Source organism: Sander lucioperca, chromosome 9 (genome assembly GCF_008315115.2).
Source record: "Sander lucioperca isolate FBNREF2018 chromosome 9, SLUC_FBN_1.2, whole genome shotgun sequence".
In the NCBI taxonomy this organism is placed as follows: domain Eukaryota; kingdom Metazoa; phylum Chordata; class Actinopteri; order Perciformes; family Percidae; genus Sander; species Sander lucioperca.
Window position 1 is genome coordinate 33,591,256 of NC_050181.1, and position 21,080 is coordinate 33,612,335.

Consider the following 21,080-nt stretch of genomic DNA (forward strand, 5'->3'; position numbering starts at 1 on the left):
TTGCCTAATAACACAAGAAGGGTTTATGGGTATGGCTGATGATGAACGTTGCTAGAACACTCAATTCCTATGTACAATCAACATATATATCTGTGTTAATTTAAATGCACACTTGTACTTACTCTTTCCTCCCTTTCGAAAATATCGAACTGCTGCAACAATTAAGATGCAAATGAAAACTATGCCGATAACACCAAGCATAAGGGCAGTAACATTGATGGTGGGTTCAGACTCTAAAGAAAAACAAAAGCCAGATTAGAAAAGTATGCCTGGTTTAAGTCATGCAACATGATTGAGAGTGTGTCACTATAGCATCACATCTTTCAGGCCTGTGCTTTTTACATAATGCAGTTTTAATTATACACATTTCAGACAGGCCTGTAGTAAGACATCATTTAATTTGTTCAGTTAAACCCCAATGGGTGGAACAATATTGACACAATTTCAAACAAAAACTGCTAACCTTCCAAAGGTCACTGATTGAATGATCAGTTTTAAACACCACCTGTCTCTTAGTTTTATAACACCAACCTGGTAGAGGTTCATAAGGATAGCTAGTTCTGCCAGTCAAAATATTTTCTATTTATTTTATTTCTAGTTCAGCTTTATAACCTACTTCATACTAACACTTGATGCTAGCCGATAGATAAGGCTTGTCGTTTTTTCCTTTTGTCCTATCCTATGTTTTCTATTTAACAAAAAAAGATTTAAAAGTCAGAAGAGATGTGTTTGGGATTTTAAAAGCATAAAATGTATTGTTTAACTCAATAAATGAGGTCATCACCAGAGAAACTCTTCCTTGCGAAATGCTAAAATCCTACAGCCTACACACCTCTAAAACACAATGAAATATACATGGGATAAATCAGAACTGATTTATTATTATTTTTATGGACATATAACTGTTTAGTTTAAAATAAATATATATATATATAATTATTTTTTTTGCTAGGTTTCACTGAAATATGTATTAATTTAAAAAAATATGTAAAAACTACATGATCTCTCTCCCCCACAGACACAAGTTTATGTGTTCCATGTCCAAGAAAACGCTGTTCACAGCATCTTACAGTAAAAGAGATGAGGACAAAATATCGTTAACAGGTTTTGCATTGCAAATGGTGCTTTTAAAATACCAAACCCAATATGGTTTAACTCTAATTTCTGCCACCAGAACATCTCTTCCTTGAGAAATGCTAAAATCCTACAGCCTACGCACCCCTTGAAAAATACAACCTAGCAAACCTAATTTATGTATCGTTCCATGGTAGAAATCAAAATTTATTAACTTGGACATATAAAATGATACTTATACAAAAGCTTAAATAAGTCCAACCAAACTGTGCATTATTATCAGCTGTTTGTGGTTTGTCTCTGTCTTACCAGCATGTCGGCAGACATTTTCAATTGTTTTCATGTCCTTTTTCCAGTTGACCTGGTTGCTATGGTTACAGATGATGGAGCCATTGGACAGGTAGACATGGAGAGCAGCAGCAGAGGGTGTGACCTGTGGTCTCTCTCCTCCCTCCTGACCGCAGGTGTGGTTGAGACATCTAAAGGTGCTGTTAATGTGAGAGTCCTGTGCTCTGCAGCTCACTGTCAGGTTACACCAGTCTGAGCTGTTAGACACAGAGTCCACTGACAGTTTAACTGGAGACACTGGATCTGAGAGGGGAGAGGCAGGTGGAGAGGTTTTAGAAATATGGCAGCAGAAACTCTCCATCAGTGTCTGGAATGTTCACAAACTAACCTTGAACTGTGATATTGTATCCAGTTATTTGTTGTTCTTTATCCCCAGACACTACTGCAGTATAAACTCCACTGTCTTCCTCTTGTAGATTCTTCAATTTCACAGAGTATTTCTCAAGCAACTCAATCCTTCCAAAGTAATCATTAGATACTTTTGGTTCTTTACCAGGTGAAAATCGTACAAAATTAACTTTGTTATTGAATTTCCAGGTAACAGTATCTTCTTCAGGATCATCAGCTATTGTGACATTCAGAAGGACATCCTCTCCCTTCTGCACAAACACAGGAGTCACAGCACTGGGCTCTGTAAAACGGTAGACACATCATACAATCAAAATCACACACAGTATATTGTTCTTTGGTCAATACTAAATATTACTGGGTTACTACCAGAGATGGGAAGTAACGAAGTACAAATACTTCGTTACTGTACTTAAGTAGATTTTTCAGATATTTTTACTTTACTTTAGGGACCTTTCGGTATTTATGGAATGGACCACCGGAGGAAAATAGGGGAGGGTCATGTATTTTTATATTTTGCTGAGGGGAGGGTCATCCAACATTTTTTAGGCGGGGGGGGGGGGGGGGCACCCAACTTTTTTATTCACGAAAAGAGCAACATTTCAAAGTGGCTTGTTTGGTGCATATTTATCCATTTAGCTCTCAGTCTCGGCCCCCTAGCAGATGGTTCTGACCACATATGCGGAGTTTGCTGGGGGGGGGCAGGAGGAGCTGCCCCCCTGGTGGCTCAAACGGGTAATTTCATTGTTTAAAAAATTAGTGGAATAATTACATCTGGCATGACCAGATATTTTATAAATATCTTAAATAACACAAAACAACTAAATGATGATAGGTAATACATCTGATTTCATATACTGCTTTAGTAAAAAAAATATTACCTGGCTGACGATGGGAGCAGCAGGACGCAAAAAAAACGAAAATTACTGTTGCACTAGTCTGGACAACTTGCCGTGCCAACCTTGCAATAAAGGTTTCCTAAATGCCATCTATATACATGTGATGTCAGCAATTGATTGCGGGTTTTGTGTAGATTTGGACTTGTATTGACCCTTTGCAAACACGTCACACGACCACGTGACGGCGCCATGACGGACAGCGGAAGCACAGGCTAAACAGTAGTGGACGAGCGGAAAGTTTCATAGTTTCAATCAGTTTGAAATACATAACGCTAAATAAACTGTATTTGTGGCTTTATGGCTTCTTCTATTGAACAACAAGTTGTCGTGCCGTTATCGGTCGAGGTAGGGCATCTGGTAGGTGCTCACAAAGAGCAGTATTTGGAGAAGTTGGAGATAGCAGGATTGGATACCGACCCTTAATTCGTTCTCCCTCTGTTTTCACGGACCTCATTAAATCACAGAGTCTGCCCGACTTCAGTCCACACGATCTGTACCACTATGTGTTAAACAGTGTTGGGAGTAACGCGTTACAAAAGTAACGCAATTACAGTAATGTATTCCTTTTTGCTGTAACGCAGTAATATAACGCTTTACTAATTAAATTTCGGTAATATTATTCTCGTTACAATCTCATTAACGCGAGTTACAACGCATTTTAACGCAACATTTAGTGGTGCATTGGTTTTTTTAAGAATTCACCAACACCGCGACACATTTCTTCACAGGAAAAAAAAAAAGCCATTATTTTCCTGTCGCTGTATTCAATTCAATTTCAATTCAATTTTATTTATAGTATCAAATCATAACAAGAGTTATCTCGAGACACTTTACAGATAGAGTAGGTCTAGACCAAACTCTGTACTTTACGAAGCCCCAACTATTACAGTGGTTGCCTCAAGAGCAAGCATTAGCAGTAGCTATTGCGACAGTGGCAAGGAAAAACTCCCTTTTTTTGTTAGGAAGAAACCTCGGACAGACCCAGACTCTTGGTAGGCGGTGTCTGACGGCACCAGTTGGGGGAGTGGTGAATGGTGGCAATAATAGTCATAATAAAGATAGTGAAACAGTGATCACAATGGTAGTCATAGTAGTTCATGTCATAGTAGGGCACAGCAGGGCGTTACGGGGTGTAGTGTGGCACAGCAGCCTGGGTGGACGCGGTTGGACGCGGCAGGACGCAGTCGGACACTGCGGGGAAACGCAGAGCGTAGCAGGGTGTAGTAAGTCCATAGCGTCAGCTGCACCCAGGACCCCGGTGTAGGTGCCATTCAATGGCAAACATATTCAATGGTTGAGATGACTGCAGAGACAAATACATTTGCGAGATGGATATTATTTTCAGGAGTTATTACGCTGCGTTGAAGTGAGCTGTCCTGTTTCTGTTCCCGTGGTCAGAACCAGAGACAGTACCATAGATATAGAATCTATATCTATGGACAGTACGGACAGCATGTATGTCCCAACAGGTGACGGTAGCCTACGTCAGCGGCTGACAGATATAAACATGTCGGGAATTAATGTTGAGGCTTGCTACACGTAAATATCATTGCATTTTTATCAGCCGTGGAGAGTAACTATGCCTGTAGTGGAATGGCTTCGAATGACGACCAAAAGCGCTTGTCTTTTACTGTGACCATTTACTGTTCAATATGTTGCAGTTTTACAAACAAGAAAGTGAACAACTTGAGCCTGACGGACATGTTGCTTCCATATACAGTCTATGGTTGCTTCTCAGTAAGCTAGCAAGAGTAGGCTACACAACAGACAACTTCCGTGTAGCCTACTTCAAAATAAAAGCACTTCCTGTGACGGTTCGCAGTAAAACTAAATTACTGTTAAATAAGGTTGTGTAGGCTATCTTTTCACAAATCAGCTGTAAATGAAGTACTGTAAATAATGTAAATAGTGAGTTTTAATCACACTATAATTGAACATTTCCTTTAGAGTGTTTTAACCTAAACAACATGAATTTCTTATTGAAGTGCTATAAACAAACATTTTACAACAATGCCGTACTTTTAATTGAGTATTTTCATTTTCTCCTACTTGCCTATTATACGTTTTACTTATCTATTTTGTATAGCTTTAGTTACTTTGCATATTTATATTAATTATACAAAATATGAATAATCTATGATGTATTAAAGTGGATAAAGAGGAGACTTTATTGATCCGGTGGTGAAATTCACAAGCTAGCTGCCAAATCAAACTTCCCCTGTTATTTTGGTGAAAGTAACTCAAAAGTAATGCAAAAGTAGTGTAACGCATTACAATTCAGAGACAGTGATATTGTAATATAACTAATTACTCTCAAATGACCGTAACTAGTTATCTATAATGTTTTACATTTTGGAAGTAACTTGCCCAACACTGGTGTTAAACGAGATATCCCCATATACTGGTGCTGATCTCAAAGCTTTTAAAAGTCTGAATGCTAACCAGTTCTTTGTAGCTGGCTGGGTTAGAGGTACGTGATGCTACGCTAACGGTGGGGGGAGGTACCTCATAATGGCAAAGATAAGACATCAATCTAGGGTTTATTTTATATTAACATCTATTCTTTACTTAAAGGAGAATTTCAGGCAATTTTTACGTTAATCTTGATCGCTATAGCTACGCGAGTACTTTCGATAGAAAAAAACCCCGACCTGAATCAGTGCAGGTAACACGGAGAAGCTACGTACTACAAGCGTCCACTGAGCTAAAACGGCAGTGGTCGGGGCAAGTTTTAGAGTGCCTTTGTGCCTCTTAAGACACAAAATGCAATTAATGTCTGTGCCACATGAACAGGGCCCTTACGTGTCAACAAGATGCATTTTCAACTCAGACATTGTTTAAATTCACCTACCCTGGTCCCTGTCTCGATCCTGCTGGAAGCTAGCTTGCCCTGCTAGCTGATAGCTCCGATCAGGAGGAGAGTGACCATGACAGGGCCAGGGGAGCGAATGAGGAAAAGATGGAAAAGAGCAGGGCATGAAATTGGCACCCGCCCACCCGCCAAATGCAGGTAACTTTTGTGATTGGCGGGTGAAACTGTCAATCTACCCACGTTGGCGGGTAGCCAATGAGAATTGAGTGATTCAGACACCTATCGGTAAGCAGGGTACGCGGTTGCTTACGGGCCTGGTCCAATCAGGGGCCCGCATCACTGGAAGACATTGATTGACAGCCGGGGCCCCCTATCGCATTTTCAATACTCACACAATCCCAGCAGTCCCACGTGCAGCCACTGACCAAGCGGGAGTGAGAACGGGTAAAGTTAATTTCCTAGTTTCTGATATGAAGACGAGACGTGTCTGTGACTCGAACATCTCACATTTACCAACAAAACGTACAGCGAAAGACCGTGCAAAACATTTCAGACCGTCCTGCCAACATGTATACATTTTAACATCAATGTACGCTGTCAATGAAGCTGCCTGTTTCAATACTGTCGGCTCTCTGCAGCGGCCAGGGCTGCTCCGTTTCCCCCGCGACTGACACGCACACACAATCACACACAAACACACGCACAGACACACACACAATCACACACAAACGCACACGGTGGATGCAGGAAAAAACGCAGATGAGACCTACAGGATGACCTAAATTGAGGACAGCTACTCTCGTTATTGTAAGTGTAATGATAAGTCCAATCATAGACTGTATATAGTCTATGAGTCCAATAAGTACTTTATTAAACCGTATGAATGTTTGTCCCAGGCCAGGATAGGAAATTAACTAACAATGTAAAGATCAACAAGCCACTGACAATGACAGATATGTTCATATTTGATTCATTCAATACATTCTTATTTTGTGTCTTAAATCCACCAGCCTTTTTCATATTTTACCAACATTTGCACCTTTTTGGTAAGGTTCCTAGGAAATCTCAGCCCAGAGTAATGAATTAATAGTAATAATTATTATTCTCCCCAAAACAAGTTTCCTTTTTATTCCTTGTATTAACTATACAAAAAAAATTATTGTGTTATTGTGTTATTATACTGTGTTAGCCAACACCGGGCCCCTATGCAGGATTATCAAGGCGGGCCCCCCTACTACAGCACGTGATGACGGCGCAATGTCCACGAGTAGGCTACCATCAATAGGACAGGATAGGATCATAGAGACACAGCAATTCCTGTTTTTCACCTTTATGACACAAAAAAAAAACTGGCTGGTAAAAAGTCCCTGTGGTAGGTGGAATTAAAAATCCACTTGCCACAGTGGCTGGTGGTCAAAAAAGTTAACTTCATACCCTAGAAGAGAGAGTAGATGATGATGTGGTAAGGAGTAGGCACATTAACAGGGACTCTCAGGAAGGGAGGGAGGCTGTGGCTGTGGCTGTGTGTTTGTGTGTGTGTGTGTGTGTGTGTGTGTGTGTGTGTGAGCGCGCACACGTTATGTGCACCTCATGTTATAACGACAACAAGCAGTTGGGCTGTAACATTAAAGTTAGTGGCTGTGGGTAGCTGAAAAGTCTGTGTGATCTGTAAAATCAGTGTTGATACAAGCATCAGTGTTCCTTGAATTGCTGAATTAGCTTCTCTTGTATTGGTGCTCTTCTCCAGGGCATATACGTACTACTCTCAGCTTTATTGTAGCTTTTGGGAAGGGTTATGGTTATGGTTATTGTATTCGGCAGACACTTTTGTCCAAAGCGACAAAATATGAATCTTACAATAGTTAAAATTAACAGAAAACAGTTTTTAAAGTTGCTAAGCCAATATTAAGCAAAATAGTAATAATAACAATAATGGCAATACCATATCAAATATCCATAATAAAAAAATAAACAAATACCATAAATATACAAATCATAACTCTAAGAATTAATAAATTATTTAAGTGTAAGACCAACAGATAAGTCTTGAGACCCCTCTTGAAGGATCCAAAACTATCACATGAACGCAGAACACTAAGCAACTCATATCAGAGAATGCACGCATATTTTAAGAGGACTGTCTGCAGGGAATCTGTCTGACCAATCACGGGGGGTGTGGGCCGCCTGGGCCAAAAATGCCAGGGCTGATTTTTTTGTCCCAGTCCAGCCCTGATCAGTTGAGATCGTGTGGGTGCGTCCTTAAGAACTGTAAGTCGTATAACTTATGTTGTCAGTTCATTTAAGCCTGTTGTTGTATTGGTCTATAGTTAGTATGTTGTTTGTGTTCTTCACCTGTTACCTAGGTTGCGTTGCTTGATCTTAATAAAGCATCAAAAGAGAGAAGTTGTCTCCGTCCGTGTTTTAAGGTTTTAACAGACACACCTGGGGCGAAGTTGGAAACCAGAATCAGCTTTAAATACAGTCCAAATTTAGTCCTCACTAACAAGTTTCAAATAATTTCACTGGAGTTACCGTTATTTTCGCGTCATCAATACCACATTCAATCTAACTGGATGGGAATATACTGTACGTTGCACTTGACACACCACTACAAGACGACTCGACAGATTCGGCGGCATTCTGCATTCATTCACGGAAAATACTATGCTACTCAGTCAGAATCTTATTAACCTGGAGTCCCAGTCTCTGTCACAATAATCATATATGTGATGTTTTAGGCATATTGGCAGACACAAGTGTTGGCAGACATCCATTTAAAATGTAGGCAATGGCATGTTCCATGTCCACTGAAGTTTCTCAGCTTGACCTCTAGTAACATTTGTGTGGTCCAGGTAGCTTTGCATAAAAAATGCTTGTCATTCGCAAAGCTACTTTTACTTTTATACTTTAAGTAAATTTCCAAGCCTGTACTTTGTTACTTTTACTTGAGTAAATAAGTTAAATCAGTACTTCTACTTTTACCAGAGTATTTTTTAACACAAGTATCTGTACTTCTACTTGAGTAAGGGAAGTGAGTACTTTTGCCATCTCTGGTTACTACTATATTTCTTACATATTGAATCATTAGTTCAACATTATGAATTAACTTCAACGTTAGCAAATGTCTCTAAAAATGCCTTGTATCAGATATGTCTCTTGACTCAGCTTGCCTCAGCATTGAAGACTTGGCTAAACTAAGCCCACTGAGAGTAAGATGTTACTCAAAGTCTTGATTTTTATTAATGAAAAAGTCTTTTCCTTCTGCCTCTTCTGAAAATTAGGGAACTTTTTTTACCTTGTCCTCTTTTTCTCTCCCCTCTTACCCACATTATTGTTCCCCAGCTTGTACAGAGGAGACAGACAGACTATTAGACAGTCAGTGGCTATAACCACAGAATGAGGTTGTTACACTACAGGAGGAGTAAAGTTTGTACATGCATCTTGAAAAGACGGACATGTTTTCAACATTTGGTAATGCATCTCAAACCAGCTCCAGATTTGTTTTTGAAAGTTCCACTGATGTTATCCACTGTAAAGTTGAAAATGTATTAAAATGTAAAGCAGAAACTTAAAAAAAGAACTAGAACAGACTTAAAGAGCGCGTACTTCCACCAAAGACACACAATCCTATAAATGTGTTACTTAAATAACACAAAGTGTTTACAGTTTATCTAAATCTGTGTCTGGATCCACATCTACATCAGAATGCAGATAAAATTGAAATACAGAAATAAAATTGTTGACTGGCTGATAACTGTTTGAGAGATTTATCATTCTGTCTCAGCATAGAGATTAGGGCCTTGTACAAGAATGAATTTCGAATAATTGACAATGAGCATATAACAGAGAATTTTACCGTATTTGTATACATTTCTCAATACTAAATAATTCAATAATGAGTTCCAATAAAACATTACATTTCTTATATAACTTTTATACTGCTGAAATAGTGCTACAGCAACTTTGATAACTTTGACTTTGAAAACCGAATAAGTCGATCAACCACGGGGAATATAAATAAAATAAAGTTCTTACCTTGTGCTTCACATGAATGCAGTAGAGAAACAGCGCAGAGAAGTACAACAAGCTCCATTTTGCAAAATGTACCATATGAGGAAGTGGTAAGGCTATTTATGGACTGAGCTCAGCATGCATCTTCTCAGAAATGTTTCTGGACAATCCACTAAGACGACTTTCAACTGAAACTGTTTCTACAAAAGAAATAGTCCCATTTCATCAATTATCCAATTTAACTTATTACTCTATTATTTGAGCAACTCAAAGGAAACAAGTATATGTAGAGCATGGTCTGTACTGTAATGCAGTGTGGCTTGTGCCTTAGCTCCCATCAAGCTTTTTTCTACATCAGTTGATACCCATCCTGTGAATGGAAGCATCCAGTTGTGAGCCACACAAACCCACCCTGGCTGCTGCAGCAGCGGGCCAATCACATATCAAAGATAAATCAAAGAATGCTTGTGGTGGTTGGCTGCAAGAAAAACCATACAAATACTATTTTTTTCTAGATCTGGGTACAAAAAGGATCAAATGCCAGTATTCTTTGACTGGAGAGAAGTTTCAACATTACTTGGTACTGGGATATTACCATTGATAGCTTAAAGGTATTGAGTACCGATACCCAGCAGTAACACACCAATAAATGAACCAACAAAGGAGAGGAGGTAGAAGGCTTCAAACCAGAAAACATTAATGTAAGATTTTAAATCCGTGAACAAAATTTGGGAAAATATGAATCCCAACACATTTGTAAAGGTTCAAGGTTTTACAATGCAATTTGGCAGGTACATCTTGTTACACCTGAGGAAACCCATTTTGGCCGCTTGTACCCTGGATCTCGTTCTTTCGGTCATGACCCAGCCTTCATGACCATAGGTGAGGGTAGGAACGAAAACTGACCGGTAGATTGAGAGCTTTGCCTTCTGGCTCAGCTCTCTTTTCGTCACAACGGTGCGATAAATTGAGTGTAATACCGCAGCCGCTGCGCCAATTCTCCGACCAATCTCCCGCTCCATTGTCCCCTCACTCGCGAACAATACCCAAGGTACTTGAACTCCTTCACTTGGGGTAAAGACTCATTCCCTACCTGGAGAAGGCACTCCATCAGTTTCCTGCTGAGAACCATGGCCTCAGATTTGCTGATCCTCATCCCAGCCGCTTCACACTCGGCTGCGAACCGATCCAGTGAGTGCTGAAGGTCACAGGCCGACGATGCCATCAGGACCACATCATCCGCAAAAAGCAGCGATGAGATCCCCAGCTCACCAAACTGCAACCCCTCTCCACCCCGACTACGCCTCGATATCCTGTCCATAAATACTACAAACAGGATTGGTGACAAAGCGCAGCCCTGGCGGAGGCCAACTCTCACCTGAAACAAGTCTGACTTACTGCCGAGAACCCGGACACAGCTCTCGCTTTGGTCGTACAGAGATTGGATGGCCCTGAGAAGGGACCCCCTCACCCCATACTCCCGCAGCACCTCCCACAGTATCTCCCGGGGGACCCGGTCATACGCCTTCTCCAGATCCACAAAGCACATGTAGACCGGTTGGGCATACTCCCAGGCTCCCTCCAGGATCCTTGTGAGAGTAAAGATCTGGTCCGTTGTTCCACGACCAGGACGGAATCCGCATTGTTCCTCTTCAACCTGAGGTTCGACTATCGACCGAACCCTCCTTTCCAGCACCTTGGAGTAGACCTTACCGGGGAGGCTGAGAAGTGTGATACCCCTGTAATTGGCACACACCCTCTGGTCCCCCTTTTTGAAAAGGGGAACCACCGCCCCAGTCTGCCACTCCTTAGGCACCGTCCCCGACTTCCACGCAATGTTGAAGAGGCGTGTCAACCAAGACAACCCCTCCACACCCAGAGCTTTAAGCATTTCTGGACGGATCTCATCAATCCCTGGGGCTTTGCCACTGTGGAGTTGTTTAACTACCTCAGCAACTTCCACCAGGGAAATTGACGACAATCCCCCATCATCCTTCAGCTCTGCCTCTACCATAGAGGGCGTATTAGTCGGATTTAGGAGTTCCTCAAAGTGCTCCTTCCACCGCCCTATTACCTCCTCAGTTGAGGTCAACAGCGTCCCATCCTTACTGTACACAGCTTGGATGGTTCCCCGCTTCCCCCTCCTGAGGTGGCGAACGGTTTTCCAGAAGCACCTTGGTGCCGACCGAAAGTCCTTCTCCATGTCTTCTCCGAACTTCTACCACACCCGCTGCTTTGCCTCTTTTACGGCAGAGGCTGCAGACCTTCGGGCCCTTCGGTACCTTGCAACTGCCTCCGGAGTCCTCTGGGATAACATAACCCGGAAAGACTCCTTCTTCAGTCGGACGGCTTCCCTGACCACCGGTGTCCACCACGGTGTTCGTGGGTTACCGCCCCTTGAGGCACCTAAGACCCTAAGACCACAGCTCCCCGCCGCAGCTTCAGCAATCGGGTTCAATGCCCCCAGCCTCCACAGGGATGCACGAAAAGCTCCGCCGGAGGTGTGAGTTGAAAGTCTGTCGGACAGGGGCCTCCTCCAGACGTTCCCAATTTACCCGCACTACCCGTTTGGGCTTACCAGGTCTGTCCAGAGTCTTCCCACACCCTCTGACCCAGCTCACCACCAGATGGTGATCAGTTGACAGCTCTGCCCCTCTCTTCACCCGAGTGTCCAAAACATACGGCCTCAGATCAGATGAAACGATTATAAAATCGATCATTGACCTTTGGCCTAGGGTGCTCTGGTACCAAGTACACTTATGAGCATCCCTATGTTCGAACATGGTGTTTGTTATAGACAATCCATGACTAGCACAGAAGTCCAACAACAAACAATGGCTGGCGTCTCCCTTAGAGATAGGGTGAGAAGCTCAGTCATCCGTGAGGAGCTCGGAGTAGAGCCGCTGCTCCTTCGCGTCGAAAGGAGCCAGTTGAGGTGGTTCGGGCATCTGGTAAGGATGCCCCCTGGGCGCCTCCCTAGGGAGGTGTTCCAGGCACGTCCAGCTGGGAGGAGGCCTCGGGGAAGACCCAGGACTAGGTGGAGGGATTATATCTCCAACCTGGCCTGGGAACGCCTCGGGATCCCCCAGTCGGAGCTGGTTAATGTGGCTCGGGAAAGGGAAGTTTGGGGTCCCCTGCTGGAGCTGCTACCCCCGCGACCCGTTACCGGATAAGCGGAAGAAGATGGATGGATCTTGTTACACCTTTATTAGAAATGCTGATAATTCTTGATTATTCATTGATTATACCCAATAATGAAAACTTATCCACGCCCACATACATACATACACATGCATGTGTACACCCGCAAACCAAACGCGTTCTCACACTCATCTCGTAAAATATGGACGCTTGGTCAGGTGCCTTTGTCGTTCTTATTGACACTAAAAGTCTCCTTTAGCGCTTTAAGTAAACTCGCTTGGTCGGGACTATTGCTGTCCCTTTAGCGCTATAAGTAAACGCGCTTGGTCGGGACTATTGCCGTCCCTTTTGGCGCAGTTATGTTAAGGAAAAGGTCATGGGTGGGCTTACGGTTCCGTGACACGCGGGAACTACGGCACGGTTGGGTTTAGGAAAGGGTCGTGGGTGGGCGTACGGTTCCGTTACACGCGGGAAGAATGGGACGGTTGGGTTTAGGAAAGGGTCGTGGGTGGGCGTACGGTTCTGTGAAACGTGAAAGGAAAGAAAAAAGCGACTATACATGGATTTCTCAGCAACGGAAAGAACACGTGTTTCGTGTAGCTAATAGTAGTAGCAGCATAGCATAAGTCAGAATGCCAAGGAGTTGTTGCGTGGTTAATTGTACAAACAGAGCCAGTGATGGGTGCCTGATGTTTAACATACCTAGGGGGACGCATGCTTTTGCCAAAAACTGGCGGAGGTTATGGCTTCAAGCTATAAGAAGGGAAAGATTGTATCTCCCATTGTATCAGTCAGAGAAGTTGCAGCTTGTTCAGTTGCTCAGCTAAGTGATATCTACCTGTCAGGGCTGTAGTACTCGAGTCCGGACCATAGACAGTTAAAGGTCCGGACTCGAGACAAGTTTAGACTGCTAACTAAAGCTACGCCGATGTTAGCCTAGCCTGCTAGGTAAATATTACGACTGCCTTTGGAGTTTCTTATATCTGCGTCCATGTTGTCAACATAAGACCTATGGTATTAGTGCTCCTTTTCTACCATAATTTTATTGAATGAAATATTAAGCTTCGCTCCTACGAGATGGGTGGGTCTTTATTACATTACACAGAAAGCTAACTGGCTATAGTTAGCCTGTACGTATGCTAGCGGACATTAGCTAACGCTGCTGCTAAAAACAGTCAACCTGCAGTGATGTTTTGAAATGGAGACACACATATCGTACCTTTTCCCGGAAATGCTGGCCATTATTTTTAAGGCATAAACCAACCATAGGGGTACACTCAGGGGTAACCTTCCTGCTAACATTGGCTATTACATTAGCCTAAAATGATAATTCTAGCCATACATATATATCACAGTAACACTGCAAAATTAAAGACAGACAACCAGATCCAACTAAAATCACATTTTATTGAGTCAGCAGTTATATACAAACAATAGGGAAAGCTTTAATACTTAAGGTTGTTGCAGTAGTGGACCAGCTCACCAATCTGGCTTTCTGCCCCTGGTATGCGCACGCACCCTGTAATGTTTGTAGCAAGTGTGACAAGCGGGATGCGAACCCCACTCTCCTGGGTGAAAGTCCTGTGTTTGACCCATTCACCACCCCAACCAACTTCCTTATGCGGAAATTCGGCATTACATACTACTCGCTAAATCCTATCTAACTGCTACTCTCCCCGGTGCGTTACACAAACACGCTGAAATATGCCTTTTTCAACGCATCAGACGCTTACAGCCACTGTCCAAACATCCTTATTTTACAAGTTCGGAATGAGAACGGGTTGCCCCTCTGGTATATCGTGAGTTTTTCAACAAAGAAACCATCAGTGCTACTGTATTGTTATAGGAAACACACTGAATGTAAAACAAAACAAAACATGACAGGGCTCAATTATAAACCATTAAGAACTGAACTTAAAGTGCTCATAATATGCTCATTTACAGGTACATAATTGTATTTAGAGGTTGTACCAGAATAGGTTGTGGTTTAATTTTCAGAAAACACCATATATTTCTTGTACTGCACATTGCTGCACCTCCTCTTTTCACCCTTGAGCTATCTGTTTTAGCTACAGAGTGAGACATCTCACTTCTGTTCCATCTTTGTTGGGAGTCGCACATGCGCAGTAAGTACTGCTAGCTTGTCAGTTGCAGAGTATGAGGAGTGCCATGCTAGCAGCTAGGCGAGCATTATAATGTGTGTTACAAAGTGACGCACGTTCGTCACCGAGGCTGATTACAATAGAGCTGTTTCCCTTGGGGTGGACTTTGGGCTTTTTCACTTTGTAAACCTATAATGTGCACAAAAAAATATATAGCATTAAATTAATTAAAAAGCTTGAAAAATGTGAAGCTTGTTCCAGCATAATCTACACTGCTGTTGATCCATATGTTCAGAACAGCTACAGACTTTGCAGAGTTATCTTTGAAGTCTACAAGAAGTATATGATTACACATTGGATTTTCAGTTGAGTAGTACTGTAAAATCAAGTCTTTAGGAACAAGACAAGAACAATAATCTAAAAGCTTGACCACAGGTATTGAGATATCCAAGGGTTGATAGACATACATACTGTTAAAACCAATCCTATCAGGATTATTTTTTGGTTTGTATCCTATCTTTTACTGGCTTGACCTCTGTAAGTTGATTTTGAAAGCAGTTTGAGTTACGAGCTCGGAGAACACAGTGACACGCAGCAGGGTTCAGTTCACACTTTGCCAAAGGTTTAATTAGACACACAAGAATGTCTACATTTTCTAACAATCGCTTTATTCACTTCGATAAGGTGAGAGTTAAGAAAGGGGCACCAGAGGAACAAAGGTTTGGATCAATGTAGACATATAATACATTATTCATTCTGGTACTCTCACAGGTTCACGCAAATACATCTTCAGGGAACTCCCTGAGACACACACATACATACATGAATATATATATACATATATACATACACACACAAAAACACACACACACACACACACACACACACATACATCTATCTGATAAATTGGGAAGCCTCTGTATTTATCTCTGTGTGTGTGTGTGTGTGTGTGTGTGTGTGTGTGTGTGTGTGTGTGTGTGTGTGTGTGTGTGTGGTCTGTCTTTGAAATATCTCACGAACCCTTCATCCAGTCTAGGGACCGTTCGGTATTTATGTAATGGACCACCGGAGGAAAATAGTTGCAAATTTTTATTCTTTGTTGAGGGGAGGGTCACCCAACATTTTGTATTCATGAAAAGAGCAAAATTTCAAAGTGGCTTGTTTGGTGCATATTTATCAATGTAGCTCTCAGTCTCAGCCCCCTAGCAAATGGTCTGACCGCATACGTGGAGATGGCTGGGGGGGCAGGAGAAGCACGGCCCCCCTGGTGGCTCAAACGGGTAATTGCATTGTTTAAAGAATGAGTGGAATAATTACGTCTGGCATGACCAGATATTTTATAAATATTTTAAATAACACAAAACAACTAAATGGTGATAGGTAATACAACAGATTTCATATACTGCTTTAGTAAAAAGAATATTACCTGGCTGACGATGGGAGCAGCAGGACGCAAAAAACAAAACTTACTGTTGCACTAGTCTGGACATCTTGCCGTGCCAACCTTGCAATAAAGGTTTCCTAAATGCCATGCATATACATTTGATGTCAGCTTACTAATTGATTGCGGGTTTTGTGTAGATTTGGACTTTTATATGTTTATTCCACTTTGTTTAAACGGCGAAGTTCACCTCGTTCACCTGTTCGGAGCTGGCTGGTGAATGTGACGCTCGTATAGGCCTTGCTGGATACACCGTGACTCTGTCTGTGGATCTACTGATCGCTGTGGATTACTTTTATTTCGTGTCATTGGATTACGGCAAAATACGGATCTTTTTTCTCAACATGTCTTAACGTTTTATGGTTTGACTGCGCTTGGTTTCTGCGTTTGGAGAGGCATCTCAACAGACTGTAGGTCCAACACTGATTGTTCACTGTTACATTTTAGTTGAATTTAAGTGTCGGGGCATTCCGCCACCGTCTGTCCATCTGCGTTCCAAGACAGCCGTGCCACAAATGGATTTCATAAGGGTGAATTGTTAAATTGTTACAATGTAATTTAAAATCTGCTTTAAAAATAAACATATGTTTTGGATAATGTTTTGGATAATGTTCAGCATCGGCAGCTTTACCTATATAGCTAAAATATACAATGACTGAGGAAGCCAAGTGACGAGTCCATATCAACCAGTTTTGTGTGTTGAATTAATTACCCAGTGTGCTTTGCTGAATGGTCTCAATGTTTTATTGTTTTATTTCATATGAATACTAGTTTACTAGAGGAGAAACTTAGTATTTGAAGTAATGCAGTAATGCAGGAAGTGTGCATTTAGTTTCCATGCTTATTGTGTTTCCACAACAATGTTAGTGAGTAAATCTACTGAAATGGTCACCACACCATAACAGAGGAGTGTGATGTGTCAGATGAGAAGGCAGAGGTTAAATCTTATAAGTCATGGCTGTAAAAAATAAAGGATTACTGCTCTCTCTTCCTAAATTAAATTAGCTGTTTAGAGGTATTCACCTTTCAGTTAAACCAACCAGAATTGGCCATGAACGTCAAGGGCCAATCACAGCATTACAACCCTGCTTTAAATCTGTTTCTCTCCATGCTGCGGTCATTTCAGACAAAGCGTGCAACTTGCCATTCTCAAGGCGGTATGGTACTAGTTCCTTCTCCGTTTTGCTTTTCCTTCTTTTCTTACCATTTCGGATTCTGATTTTGATCCCGTGCCGGACCCGGTTCTGGGAAGCTGTTTGACACTGGAGGCTTCCACAGTCTCTCTAGACAGACTGCCCAGGAGGGCTCGCCTGGCCACAATGCCCGGCTCCCATCCGGACGAGACGAGAGAAAGAGATCCTTTCTCAGCTTCAGGATCGGGGCATCATACCGGCTCCAGGCCAGCTTTCTCCCGAGCTCTACGAGCTGGCTGCCCAAGCCGGGTGCATCTCGCCGGTTCCCTCACTTCCATTCCTGTGGTTGTTCGTGGTCGGAAGCGGACCAAGAAGGCGGATCCCCCTCCCAGCGCCCCGCCGATAGACGTGGTGCGGGTTTCTCAGCCGTGCGGCTGCTACGGCTGTTCCGGGTGTTTCTTCGGTCACAAGCCTCATCCTCGCTTCTCTGCAGTCTCTGGCAGTTCGATGCGGTCCATGGATACACGGCTGCAAGCCGTTGAAAGTAATTGCTCCCGCTACTCAGAGTCCGTCAGCAACGTGCTACCTTCCATGCCACGGCTGGCGCCAGTTACTCAGCCAGCCCTGTCCGCCCCGGCCAAGTCCTACTATTTTCTAGTCACCGCTGTCTCGGCTCCGTCCCTAGGTAGGCATACATCCTGATTCCGCTAATATACCGGCCCGCATGTGGTCTAAATTCTGCAAATGTGGTTGTGCTGCGGCTGCTGTGAACCATAGTACAGGCGTCGTCTAAACCGTTCTGTCACTGCTTCACCTGTCTCTCGGGGGCTTAATTACCGTAACTTCTATATTAGTATAGCCGGTGGGCATTGTTTTACTTCTAATAAAATGCATCAGGTTTTCGCGAGCGCATTGGGCAGGCCACATCTGTTCTTTAGGGGGCATATTAGGTAAGCTGCTCTATATTTCAGACATGTGCTTATATTTAGCATGCTCAAACATCTCAATTGTCATTCTTAAATTCATGTGCGCATTGCGGTGATATACAACACTTACGGTTCCGTTAACTGAAAGCCCTCTAGCAGTTCACACACACACGTCCGTGCTCGGGGGAGTCACTGAGTCACTTTTGCCTTCTGTCTTGCCGGTCTGAGTCGCCACTCTGACCGTAATGCGGGAATTATTTACTTTCCATTTTGGGGGCAGAATCACTACACCAGCGTTTCTATTTTCAGATCCGTTGCTGTAAGGAGGTAAGTATCTAGGTGTATGTATATGTTTCTGTGTGCGAATGTGTATATGTATGTGTGTGTGTATATATATATGTATGTATGTATGTATATGTGTGTATGCGTGTATGTTGGCTTCTCTACCCCTTTAAAAACTATTTTATAACTATGGAGTCTAATCTCCAAAGACTATGTACATTTTCATATTATGCATATGTACAATAAATCTTTGCATATCTGCAACAAAGTCTCTCCTGATTGAAATAAAGCTCAGCGCAAATTCTTTCAGGAAGACTTCAAATAACTTAAATCTCTGCTCTCTCCTCCTAAATTAAATCAGCTGTTCACCTTTCAGTTAAAATAACCAGAATTGGCCATGAACGTCAAGGGCCAATCACAGCATTACAACCATGCTTTAAATCTGTTTCTCTCCATGCTGCTGTCAGCTGTCATTTCATACAAAGCGTGCAACCCTTCTCCTCCCCTTCCACCTCCAGTCATTGCCAGCCGCAGTGCCATTGGTTTCCATCCAGCTGAATGCTCCGTCGACTCTTTCAGTCTGGTCTTTTCATATTATGCATATGTACAATAAATCTTTGCATATCTGCAACGAATTCTCTCCTGATTAAATAAGTGTATTAGTAAGCACAGAACATATGGGACAGCCCTTGATTGTGAGTGTTTGAATTAGCACAACTATATACTTGTTAAACTGAAGAACAAATAAACAATGCATCAACATAATGCTGTTTAACAGTCTGTATAACTTAACTGCACTTTACTGTGCATGTATTTTGAATTGTAGGAATTAAACTACAAAGTACACAAAGATATCTTAACTGATATGTTGCGTCCAGTCCTGTTGCCCTGCAGAGTCACAGTGTGGATCTGTGTGAGTTTTGTAATGTTGCGTTCCAGGTCCAGAGAGTGTCTCTGCTGGTCTCTCTGTGTGCCTGAGTGCTGAAGACAGCCGTGTTGTCCGTCGGTCTGATCATCATGGTGGCTGCTGTCATCACTGTTCACCTCGTGGAGAAGCTCAAGAAGCACGAATAAAAACTTAAAGTTAAAGCTATACTGTGCACCTTTTGACCACTTATAGCACTATGGAGCAGTTTTTATGAGTGAGTCCCTGTTTTGTTTGTATTGTGCATGCACAATTATCCATTGATTATACCCAATAATCACTGTGCTCACTTTGTAACTAAACTTATTGTACAGAGATGTTACAAAACACTTTAAGAGCATTTTATCTCCGTAACAAAAAAATAACATTTATATTCTTATCATTAAGATACAAGAAATAGCCTTGAGGTAACCCTGATTGTTATTAACAATGTTCTAACAATATATATGTGTATGTTTATATGTACAGTATGTTATTTGTTCATCTTTGGGTGACTGCAGTTTCTGCTACGTGCACCATTATCCGAGATTCATTAAAGCTATACTCATATTATATTTTGTGAATTCATGGAAAGATCCCGGCCACTGGCCTGTGCAGGTTCCCCTTTCTTCAGCAAACAATGTCTGTATTCAGTGGGAACATACAAGTAGTTTACCGGTTTACCATAGGTCTGTTTAGTTTTCCACACTGACTCATCTGAGAATGCAAGAGGTATTAAACATAGAGCTATGAGAAAGGAAGTGGTTAGGGTTAGTATTGCAGTGAGCCACTAAGAAGACACACAGTATAAACTACAGTGTTTTGTAGTTTTTATGCAGTGGACTCAATGTTGATGTTTTCTTTTGTTCCTCATCTTTTTGTCCTTTCAAATGACATGGAGAACATTATCCTGAAGCTAACTCCAGGGGAAACTTGCAAAACTATTTCCTCCTAAGTTGATAAAAAATATATAAATATAGTGCTACTATTTATTTAAATTACCGAAAGGAGACTGCAGTACTCTTCACTGACTTCAATGTTCAAATCTGCTTTCTTGATGATGGATTGAATTTAATCCCTTCAGTCTTTCTCAACAGATCTCGAGCCTTATAGCAGAGCTTAGCGAGGAATGTCCAATTCATGAACATGGTAACATTCTGAAAGTGTTTGTGGTTTTGACAGGAAAACTGTGACAAAGGTTTAACCCAGTGGTGTGTCTGTTAGAACAGAACACAACACCCACACTGTTGCATCGTGCAGTCAGGCAGGATAACTGGACAGAGACTCTGTCATGTCTATCTTTGTGATACTGGGACTGCTGGTCTGCATAGAGGCACAAGGTAGGATCAGAACACTGTCTAATACAACTGTCTAATAACATCTGATTCACAGATACAGCAATACGGTGGCCGACAGGGGCAGACGCCCTGCAATTTAAGAAAACACACGCAAATAGACAAAACACAAGCTAATTAAGAAAACAACTTTGACAACACATGCGCAGCATTCAGCAAACGCGCTGCAAATGCACACAACACAACCAAATACATAAACACACTGCAAATAAAAAACTATGCAAAAAGAAAAGCACGCAAACCCCGAAAAAAGAAGCGATGCAAAAAGAAAAACAACTTCATTAATTTGACAACACATGCGCAG

General features: G+C 42.1%; 1 long non-coding RNA gene across 1 annotated transcript; it reads right to left on the minus strand.

The window, feature by feature from the left end:
• Nucleotides 1-1,976: 1,976 nt before the first annotated feature.
• On the minus strand, nt 1,977-9,660 carry LOC118495813. Its single transcript, XR_004898259.1, has 2 exons — nt 9,517-9,660; nt 1,977-2,053 (listed from the first exon to the last, which is right to left on the minus strand). It is a non-coding gene; the product is annotated as an uncharacterized LOC118495813 (long non-coding RNA).
• Nucleotides 9,661-21,080: the final 11,420 nt, after the last annotated feature.